General features: G+C 34.5%; 1 long non-coding RNA gene across 1 annotated transcript; it reads left to right on the top strand.

The window, feature by feature from the left end:
• Positions 1-5,044: 5,044 nt before the first annotated feature.
• Positions 5,045-5,907, top strand: LOC145120934 (uncharacterized). Its single transcript, XR_013714424.1, has 2 exons — positions 5,045-5,613; positions 5,688-5,907. It is a non-coding gene; the product is annotated as an uncharacterized LOC145120934 (long non-coding RNA).
• Positions 5,908-11,448: the final 5,541 nt, after the last annotated feature.

The raw sequence follows: 11,448 nt of genomic DNA, 5'->3' as shown, positions 1-11,448 counted from the left end.
AACAACATAAATTCATGAAAAATAGCATTCAGAATATAAAAATTCCCAAAATTTGTGTACTACTGTTATTAAATATACTTAATCTGAGAAAAATATAAAAATGGATTTCTAAAAAGTTTAACCAAATTTTATGATTTTTGTTTATTTATTCTATCAAAAATGGAGAAAAATAGAAAATTGTTTCCAAAATTTCCCAAGCTTTTCGTAACACTGTTATTATACATATAGAAGCTGTGAAAAGTATAAAAGATATTTTTCAATTAGTTTTGCTATTTTCCTTTGTTTTATTCTCTTAAATAATCATTAATTGGTGAATAATTATCAGACAGCTAAAGTAAATTACCAAAATTTTTGTAAACTTCATTTACAGTGTACATGATCTTGGAAAAATACCAATAGTGATTTTTATATACTGTAATCTGATTTTGTGGATTTAAGTGTATTTAATCTTAGAAAATAGAAGAAAAATAGCATACCGAATAGAAAAATAATCCAAATTTTTATTTAGAGTTCTAATATACTATAAGGTCGTCTGGTAAATTTTCATGAATTTTGGATGGGTAGAACTATTTTTCCCGTTATTAGTCCATTATAAATACAAACATCGGGGAAAATAGGTATGCATTATGAAATATTTCGAAAATATGTTTCTGAGTATTCCACATGAGGTAGGATCTGCCAAAAATCTTATATAGCCTTTTCACATTCCCTAAAGTGGTTTTATGATTTATTGGAATTAAACAAAAAGAAAATTCAAAACCATACCAAACAGTAACCAAAATCGATGAAACTTTATGAGATGCCATCATTTACTTTATGGGTCATCCACGAATTTATCTAGGATTTATAGACGTCAGAAATTATTTCAAATGATTTATGGCCTTGTTTTCTTGTAACAATTTTAATAAATTAAAGAAATGATAAAAACTCATGAGACTTTCCAGATCCTCATATCATCTTACTGGGAATCTGAGGAAATTTTATTTTGAACAGAAAAGGATATCTAGATTTTTTTTGAATAAAATCATTTACATGCACTATTAACAATGTACTTTGATCATCAAGCTCTTTAACTTGATGTTCATCACATGCATCACGGTTTGAAAACCATGCATGGACATATTTTGTTCATAATGATGTTTTCAAAGGAATAACTTGAATGCATAAGGTAGATGAACCTTTAAAACTTGTAAAAATCCATATTTTAGGGTTTGACATAGGTTTTGGTCTTTGGATTTCACCATTAAACAACATGCATGTTGTTCTTGGGTGAAACCCTACCACCATCATCATAAAACTCAACATTCATGGATATGTTCATGAATGTTCATAAAGAATGGTGTAGAAGAAAGAGAAGTGCAAGAAAAACCTTTAAAACAATAAAGAAAAGTGAAGGAAAATGAAGGATTTTCGTGATTACCTTGAAGAACAACCCTAGAAGATGAAGATTTGAAGGTTGAGAGATTTTCTTGGCTGGAGAATTTCGTGGGTTTTGAGAGAGAAAGAGAGAGTTTGAGTGTGGTAAAGAGTGGAGTGAGAGAAAGAGAGAGAGAAAGTGAAGGGGAAGTCGAAGTGTAAGAGAAAATAAAATGATTGAAAGACTTGGGGAAAGAGTGTATTGGGATGTGGTGGATGGTTTTTTTTTAGTATGAGAGAGGCCTTCTCTCTCATAATTTAAATTTATAACTTTTCATTTCATTATTTTTATAAACTTCCAATTTTTATAAAATGCTCCTTTATTTAAATATTGATACATTAAATTCTTTATTTCTAGCTCATAAAATATGATTTATGTTTGATAATTAAAATTTTCTATCTTTGATTATACCCCATAATTTAATTATTTAATTTGATATTAGGAGGTTCAAAACAAATCTTACAGAGTTTTTAGGTTTTAAAGTTTATAAATTTGGATTTTTGGGATCTTTAGGGTTTTTGGAACATTGTTAGATTTTTACCATCATACTGAAATGAAATTAGAATATTTTAATTTATTTTTAGGGGTTTATACCCTTTTTCAATTGTAACAATTGTTTAGAGTTCGTTCTAATTCGGGTATTGACATTTCCTATAGTAGCTAGACAACTTACTAGAATCGTAAGAGTCAAGTATATTAGTCCTAGATTTTAGTTGGATCCTAGTTTATACAAGATTGTGACCTAATTTCTATTACTAGGTCATGGCATGATGTGCATATATGGTTTATAAAAAGTTGCATGAGTCCGAGAATGACCTCAATTTGACAGTTGTCACATAAAGTTTAGATCTTGAAAGCTTGAGACATTATTATGGATAAAGTTGGAAACTTTATCCATCTAAACATCATGTTGATTAAGATCTGAATGTTGGAGACTTGAACTTAATGGATTTAGCTGAGAAAGATGCATTCTTTCTTGGTCCCTTTAAGACTTAAATACTAGATCTTGGTTGTTTGGATCGTCCTAATGGATAAAGTTGGAAATTTTATCTATTATGAAGCTATTTAGGATCTAGATCTAAGGTTATGGGTCTTGGTCTAAAGAGATTAAACACATAATGAAGATTTTAGCCTTCTGACCTGAAGTCACGACGTGACATATGATGTGTCACGACATGACGATGTACAAAATCACGATTGTTTTGTCATTGCATTATCACGACGTAACCAAGGAATGGTCAAGACGTGATGTTGACTTTGACTAAGCTGACCGTTGACTTTTTGACCAGTTTGACTTTTGGTCAAACTTGGGTAGAATGAAGTATCTGACTAAGGATTGGTCTCAATTTGGTTTTAGGAAGGTCTGTTATGATGCTAAGGTAGCTGTTGAGATTCTGTTGAGTAGTTCAGGTGAGTCTTCTCACTCTACTTGTGGGTCGAAGGCACCAATGTCGGCCCAATGGATTATGTTATTTAGTATGTTAGCTGTGTTTGTGATTCTTGCACGTATGATTGGAGTGTTGGATTGTTCCCGTTAACCTCAACGAAAAATGATACAAGAACGTTTCTTTTAAATTTACAAATTCACCCTTCGATCCAATAAAAAATGCAACAATTTCTTGAGATATTGAAGCTAAAAGTACCAATTACCCCCGAGTAATTGTTGTTTTTTACTTGTAAATTAAACCAAAAGGTTTACTTCACTACTTTTCTCATGATGAAAAGGGTAATTTAGACATTTGACGAAGTACTCAAATAATTCCCCATTGATACGGGTATAGATTCAAATTTTGTGATCCTCATAAAAGAGCTTTTGAGGCTTGTTCTTTTGTATTATAAGAGTCATTAAGTTACAAAAAAAAGCTCTAAAGCTTACATCATAAATTTAGTGCATCTACAATGTTAAATCTCATTTATTGGTTCAAAAGCTATCATGTCATCAATTTATAAACCTTTACATTTTGTAAACCAATCTTATTGGTCAAAAAACTGTCATGTCAGCCGTTTATAAACCTTTACACTTTACAGACCTATCTCCACAATCTATAAACCTTTTGAAGGTTTATAACCTCTATTGTTTACATTAAATTATTATTAAAACACATTTATACTTATTTATATTATGATCAAGTTAAAAAATCCTTTGTTATATGTGTTTAATGATGTATTTTTTTAAGAGGATCCATATATATATATATATATATATATATATATATATATATATATATATATATATATATATATATATATATATAAAGAGAGAGAGAGAGAGGGCTAGGTTCAAGTACTTTAATTAATTATTGTGCGGATATCATATGCTATGAGAATTACTAAGAGAATAAGTTGTTTAGCAATACGAATACGTTCAACCTTACAAAAATATCGTCATTTTCATGCATTATCGCTATTTTTTTTTTTTGTTGTTGTTCTCACACATCGTTTTTCACTCATTTTCATTCTGACAGAATACGACCCAATAAACATTCTGAAAAACATTCTGACAGAAATGCGAATAATAATAATAAGTGTATAATAACTTTATAGACGATTTAATTAGTGAGAATGTGTGTTAAGGACAATAGTTATGTAAGATTGAACGTATTTGTCTTAAAAATCAAGGAAACCAGTTTTCGACCATTGGATCTAAAATCAACGGTGATCATTTTTCTACACGTAATCCGTGTGAAACACTGTCAACCAATCAGAATAAAGAGTTCTCAAACACACATAGAAACGGATATAGAGAAGCACATTGTTGCCCTAATTTACACCTCACCCTAATCTTTCATCGCTTCTCATCATTCCGCCGTTCTACACATTTACTCTAAAACTCCTCCTCTTTTCGGAAGCCATTGAAGCCACATAGGGGGTGTTTGACTTATCTTTTTGGGAGGCAAAAGTCATTTTGTCAAAAGTTACAAAAAGTCAGGATTTCCTGACTTTTCCAAAAAGTCACTTTTCCTTATATCAAAAATTCAAAAGTTGCTTTTAAAATGCTTTTACCAAACATCTTTTGCATTTTACCAAACACCCCCATAATTCTACAACACCGCCACCGGTAAACATCACCACTATACTCTACATCACCGCCAACGATTAACGACGCCACCTAAATCTCGCTCAAAAACCTCACCATTCCTCACGACTGTCGTTACACCCATCGACTTACGAATATGGAACCCCATCTGCGAATCGGTAGTCAAAATCTCTTTCCTTATGTCATGTGTGTTAACCGATTTTTGTGTAGGTTTCGATTTCATGTGCTAGAGCTCAAATAATCTTGAAGTAGAGAAAGGTTGGGTTTTTTTAGTTTGTTTGATTTTTGGTTTTCTTCTCAAGACTGTAGACCGCACCATGTTTTTTTCAGGTCCAAAGTTCTGGAACATGATGAATGAGCCTCCGATTTTTCTTGGTGTTTTAGAATTTCAAGAGGTTATATTTCTGTTTATCGCATCTTTTTTTGTTGAACTAACCATTTCAGCCTATGTTATTTTTAATTATTTATTTTTTTCTATCACATTCCTTACAGGTTCGATTTCGCACATAAGAAATACTGATTTTGTGATTTTATTCTGTTGTATATTTGAATTGCTAACAGATCAAGCAGGAATGAAGATAAAGGTAAAGATTAAAAAAATATAAATATTGAGGTTATGACAAAGTTGAAAAGTCAAATGATGATGTCAGATATGAGATGTTGGAGGCAGGTGATGTTGTAGAAGTTATATTTTGATAGCATGTGTGTTATTAACTGTGTGCTTTTAACCGTGTATGTGTGTGTTCAACTGATGAAGTATTTGGTTTTAAAAAATAGTAATAGCTGTCTTCATGGGTTTCAGATCTGTTGTAGTGGGAAGGTCTTCATCTTCGAATGAGAAAAAAATTTCAGATGAAGAAGGGAATTTGGATCTGTTTGAAAAAGGGTTTTCAGATTTTCCTATAGTTATCTACATTATTTTATCATCTTAAAACGTAGTTTTTCATATGTTGTTTGTTGTTATATTTGTTTCATTTAATGCCTTAATCTGGTGTTTTATTTGGTTTTCTTAGATTTTGAGTTTTCTGTATTTTGTTTATTTTTCAGGTTTTGATGATTGATTATTTTAAAGTCCATAGAATGAAGAATAGTACCGTGTTTTGTTGTTGATTTCTAGAAAAAAAAAGTGAAGGTGATGTTTGAGTTTCAAATGATGACGGTAAAGATTTGCATTTGTGTTGTATTTTAGCAAGCCAAATGCATTTTGGTTTCTGAATGTTTTTATATTTGCAGATTTTTGAGCATTTTTTTTGTCTTCAACCTTGTCAATCTGAATCCCATGTGCAAGAGAGGGATTAGTTTTATGTGATTTCCATAACAGAGCAAAGGATTTCGTGGATTTTATTTGTATGTCTTAATCTGTTCAGACTATTATCTTTTCTTCCAAATGTTCTACAGAAAACGATATATTCAAAAAAGGTTCAAGGTTTTTGCGATTTTTAGTTTTCTGAAACCGTGCTTAACTTTTAATTTGAAAGCTGAAGTTTCCTTTGAAAGTGAGAGAAAAACATTTTCATTCTTGATAAATTTTAATTGAAAGTAGAAGTGATTTAGTTATTTTTTTTTAGAAAAAGAAATTACAGTTTATTTGAAAGTTCCATTGAAAGTATGGTGTTGTATATATTTTTTTCGAAAGAGGTATGGGGTTGTATATTGATGATGTTATCAAGTGTTTTATTATTTGGATACATGATTTCCATCTAAAATCCATATCCAAGTAAGATTTCCATATGATGTTATGTATGCACTGTGTGATTTGTTTCAGAAACGTGTGTAAGTGAGAAGCATATGTAGAAAATGTGTTTAAATAAGAGTCTTAACAATATTTTCAGTAAACATAAATGAGAAATATCATACATTTTTATGTGTCTTAAAAACATTTTCAGAAGATATAACTGAAAAAAAATCAATAACAGGAAAAACGTGATTAGGTTTGGTTTGTCTCGAAAACAGAAAATGTAAATACTGAAAATGACTTTTTAAAAGGCATTAAAAGCTAAGGTTTTGAAGGCAAGAATATGTTATTTTAAAACCTAAAAATTCCATTTTAAAGGTTAAATACTTGGACCTTTTAAGTCAAAATTCTGCTATCAAGAATCTTTAAATCGATGTTTATATCACTTGAAAAAAAGCTATTGGGAGGACTTTCAACAGATGTCAACAATTGTAAAGCGCCTTCCTATTTCAATTTTTAGTGACTACGTAAATGTTTGTGTGATCAATAGTGTAAACTATTTTTATGATAAAATTGTCCTTCATCGCATCATATCATCATTTCCTTAACGAGCCTAACCGACAACTGCGAGCCAAGAAACAAAGAAGAAAAGAAGGTGATGGAGTTTTAGTTTGAATTTTTTGTGGCTGATGGCATAAACACACGAAAAGATGAAGGAATTGGGGACAATAAAAAATTAAAAAGCATGTTGGCTTATATGTACTCATTTCTTATGGGCTAATTTATTTTGTGGGCTACTAATCATTTTGATTATTGTTTGTCATTTATAAAAGTAAATCAAACTTGAAAAATAAATGACATTTTGTTATGCTATGAAAATAATATTAGTAAATATGGATAATATTTTATGTTACACTATATGAATAAAAAGAGTTAACATGGGACACCTTGTATTATTAATATAAATATTTTGAATACATAAGAGTACATTCGAGCTATTCAAAACTAGAAGTTATATCGTACGTGTTAAAAAGTTATATTGTACATGTTAAAATACAAATCAAATAATGGGGATTTAATAATCTATGAGAATTGGATTCAATTGGATTGCGGCTGAGAAGAGGTAGATGAAAAACAAAAAAGATTACATGGTGAGTTTAGCGATGACTAGAATATTTAAACGAATGTGTCAATGATTTTTTTTTGGCTAATAACTGGCTTAACAAATAATTAGTTATTTGATATTAAAATGAAAACGAACTTATTTCTACATGTTATCGAACAAACTAAAAATGGAAACTAGATGTCAAAAGGACAAATCACGATCAACAAACTATATTTTGTAATAAATAAATAAATGACGTGTTTATATGGAACATTGACCAAAAAACATCCAACATACAACATGTTTATAAAGTAAATTAGTTGTCGAATAGATATTATTCGCCAACTGTTAAAATAAACTATTCGTCGGATGTTGAAAAGAATCTAATAACCGGATGTCGTATTTTCAACCCATGTTTTTTTATCCCGAAACAACCAACGGAAAAACATTAATCGTCGAAAGAAACTATCCCCGCGTCGCCGCATTGCGCGGGTATCCTACTAGTATATATATATATATATATATATATATATATATATATATATATATATATATATATATATATATATATATATATATATATATATATATATATATATAAAAGCCTTTTTTATCTTGTGCCTCTAAAATCATATTTGGAGGGTTCCTAGGATGCCACGTAACCTGTTTTTTTTTTTTTTTGAAAGACGCCATGGACACCCTAAGTTGATTCACACCGCCTCGTGGATATGTTTATCGATTTATCAGCGAGAATTTTTTTTCCTTGGAGCGAAGCGTTCTAATGGTTTGGAACCGGTAGAACGCTTTGAAGAGACACACCTTTTTATTTGAGACGTTGGTTGGATTCATATTCCGTTCAATATTCCCGCCTATAAAATGCAGATACATCTCAAGTTTTGAGTCTATCGGTTCCATACGCTTTTTTTTTCCGATAACGTTCTATTCTTGGTGACACGTTCTCCCACTCCTGGGTATACGACCATCGTTCCTCATCTGTAAGTCAATTTCATGTTCCATTTTGAATGATTATTTGTTTTTTAATAAACATTTGTAATTTGTAATTACAGAGAGAAAAAAAGATGGAAGCATGCTCAACGTTGCTCAACGTTTCCCTCTAACTAGCCAGTGCGTTAATTTGTTTTCTCTTTATTTTATTTTATTTTTCTATTTTTTTTTGCACGATTTTCGCAACAAGGATTCAAATCGTGCGTAAGAGCTTCCTGATTCACTTGTGAGCCAATAACAACCAACTCCATAGGCTAATTTGGGCGAGTCTACCTTCCCAATCTTCAAGTATTATCTGGTCCAATGCCCTCATATTATCTTGTAACGCCGTAAATTTTCAAACAGATTTTTCATTTTAAAACCACATACTTTTCATAACAAATTGTATAAAATCTCGTTTATTCAAATTACAGAGCACAACTCCATTAATAATCCAGGATCCTCAAAATATAACTCTTTCTCTGGTGTGTACAATCAAGCGGGTGCCGTCCCGCGATCTCGAGAAAACCTGAAACACAAAACACATAACACGGTAAGCACAAAGCTTAGTGAGTTCCCCAAAATACCACATACAACACATACGCCACTCGAGGCTACAGTACGACCCCCCGGTCGATGTGTCTCAGCGGAACCCTCCAGTCCCGTAGCTCGTTGGACCCTCTGGTCCGGTCATAGCTCGTTGGACCCTTCGGTCCGATCTGTATCGTTGGACCCTTCGGTCCGGTCTATATCGTTAGACCCTCCGGTCCGGTCTATACAACACATAGCATTCATATATCACAATGCACATAATCTCATACATACACATAGCACACAAGACCCTCCGGTCTACACATAGATACCCCTCTAGGTAATGTATAGTGAGAAGACTCACCTCGGATGAAGAACAGCTCCTATAATCACTGCTGCTACGCATCGGACTCTAACTCTGCGCCAAACCCACAATAATCTCAATTAGGAGCTAAGTCCAACCTCTCACTTATTGGGTCTAAAGATGGACCACCTATCCGCCCATTAATGCCCTAACTCCATTGGGCCCACCAAGGCCCAATAATAAATGGGCCCTCACACGGCCCAAAGCACATACATACACTTCTCTAGTCCAAGACTCTATTACATGAGGTCCAAACTCCCGGCCCAACACTCAAGGCCCAACAAAATGCTTAGCCCAAAAACCCCCAGAAGGAGTTACGTGGGGCGTACCCCCCCTGGTACGCTCAGCGTACCCAAACACTCAAGGAACTGATCGGGGACCTCAACCCAGTACGCGGGGCATACTGGAATTACGCTGCGTGTACCATCAGGCTTGCTTAATCCATTTTCTGGGTCTTAACCCGTTAAGACCTTAGCTCAACTCTTGGATCTGGACTTCCTAACATCTCTTACTCCATAAAGTTAATAACTTTAAGCCTTTGCATGGCTGATAAGGCCACAACACATGAAAACTCTTGCTTTCTTAACCCAAAGTGCTCATAACTCATGCATGGGTAGATTCACACGATCAAGGCCTTATTTTTATGGTTCTCCACCACAAGAAACACTTAAAAGGACAGGTTATTAAGCTCTGGAGTGCATCAACTCATAAAGCCTCAAGCTTGGGACCAAAAACCCTAAAATTGGTCCAAGAAGCACACAACCATAACAACAAGGAAAGTTCTGAGCTTTTTACCTCCAAGTGAAGCTTCTCCCTCTGTAGAACTCAGACCCAAGCTTGCACTCCAACTTCTAGCCTTCACAAGAATCTCCTTTTCTTCTTTACTAACACACAAAGGCACTTTAGCTCCAAAAACACTCACACAAGCTTAGAACGAAGGTTGGCTCTCTTTTAGGGTTTCACTCACTCAAATGGTGGCTGAGGATAAGGCCATAACATTCTTTATATAGGGCTCAAGTCTAAGTTAGGGTTTTGCATCTGGGCCGGTTACGCCCAGCGTAACTTTAGTACGCCCAACGTACTTCATGGAGTCTGCGTTTATTAAAAGTGAATGAGTACGCGCAGCGTACTCTTCAGTACGCCCATCATACTCCTTTGCAACATTTCCATAAAGGGGCTTCTTTTGACAATTTGGAGAAGAGGAAGGGTTAAACAGATATACCCAAATTCCCGGATGTTACAATTCTCCCCCACTTGAATTAGATTTCGCCCTCCAAATCGCTCCTTACCATACATAGATCGAACCCAACTACCCACGATGCACTAGCGAAGGTCCTTAAACCATACAACAATCGCTTCCACATATACTCGATCCCACCAGGGTCTCCTGACCTAAAAGGGCAGACCCAATTGTCGCTGCGGTACTCAATCTGAATCTTCAAAGCTTGAAAACTCTTGCGTTCTATCTCCTGGCCAGATCACACTCGAATCATCATCCTGTTAACCGCCCGCCGACTAACAGACTCTAAGAACACTCTACCAACCCTGATTCCCTAATCAAACCCGATCTCAACTCAAAAGGACAGAAAGATCATAATCTCCCCCTTTCTCCAGGACCTACTGCAAGCACCAACATCAGGATTCATCAGAGGGAATGAACCCAAAACTCTAATCTTGGACACCAGAAATTGATCATGCTCGCCTGGGAATATTCTCTTACTTTAATAACCCAATAGATGAACCTCATGCTCACCCATCCCATAACCAAAAAGGTTTCACCGATTCCCATCTTATAATAACTGTCTTGACTCTTAGTGACGCACAAGTCATGCAGTTCGCTTCCCTCAAGCGAACACTACACTCTATTGAAGATCGGATCACCCCTGAACTCTGTCGATTACTGCTCAATAGTTTCGTGCATCCCGCTGCACCTCCCGAACCAAGGCCCTGACCTACTCAGGTCTAAGACATCAGATGACGAACAATACCCCTCATATGGAATCCCACCTCCGATTCCAGAATCTCATCTCACCTACCCAACACACCACCAGGACTCAACTCAACTCGAGAGTTTGGTCCGACCCGTAGTTGTAACCACTCGTCCCCAAGACCCACTCAACTCATGACTTGTGACCCGCAACCCATGCGTACTTCACTTATCCAATCCCTTCGGATTGCGATGTCCACACCTTACTCAGAATATAATGATTCCCGATCATTGAGGAGACCCCGTTCTCGCCCCTGGTCCGACCACCAGGCTCCCAAAAACTCATAGATTAGGGCTACTCATGCCTAAAACTCTTCTGTGTCATGCTCTGATCAAGAATGCTTCATC

Source organism: Lactuca virosa, chromosome 6 (assembly GCF_052849685.1).
Source record: "Lactuca virosa cultivar CGN04683 chromosome 6, Lactuca_virosa_CGN04683_v6, whole genome shotgun sequence".
NCBI lineage: Eukaryota > Viridiplantae > Streptophyta > Magnoliopsida > Asterales > Asteraceae > Lactuca > Lactuca virosa.
This window is presented reverse-complemented; position numbering and strand designations above follow the sequence as displayed.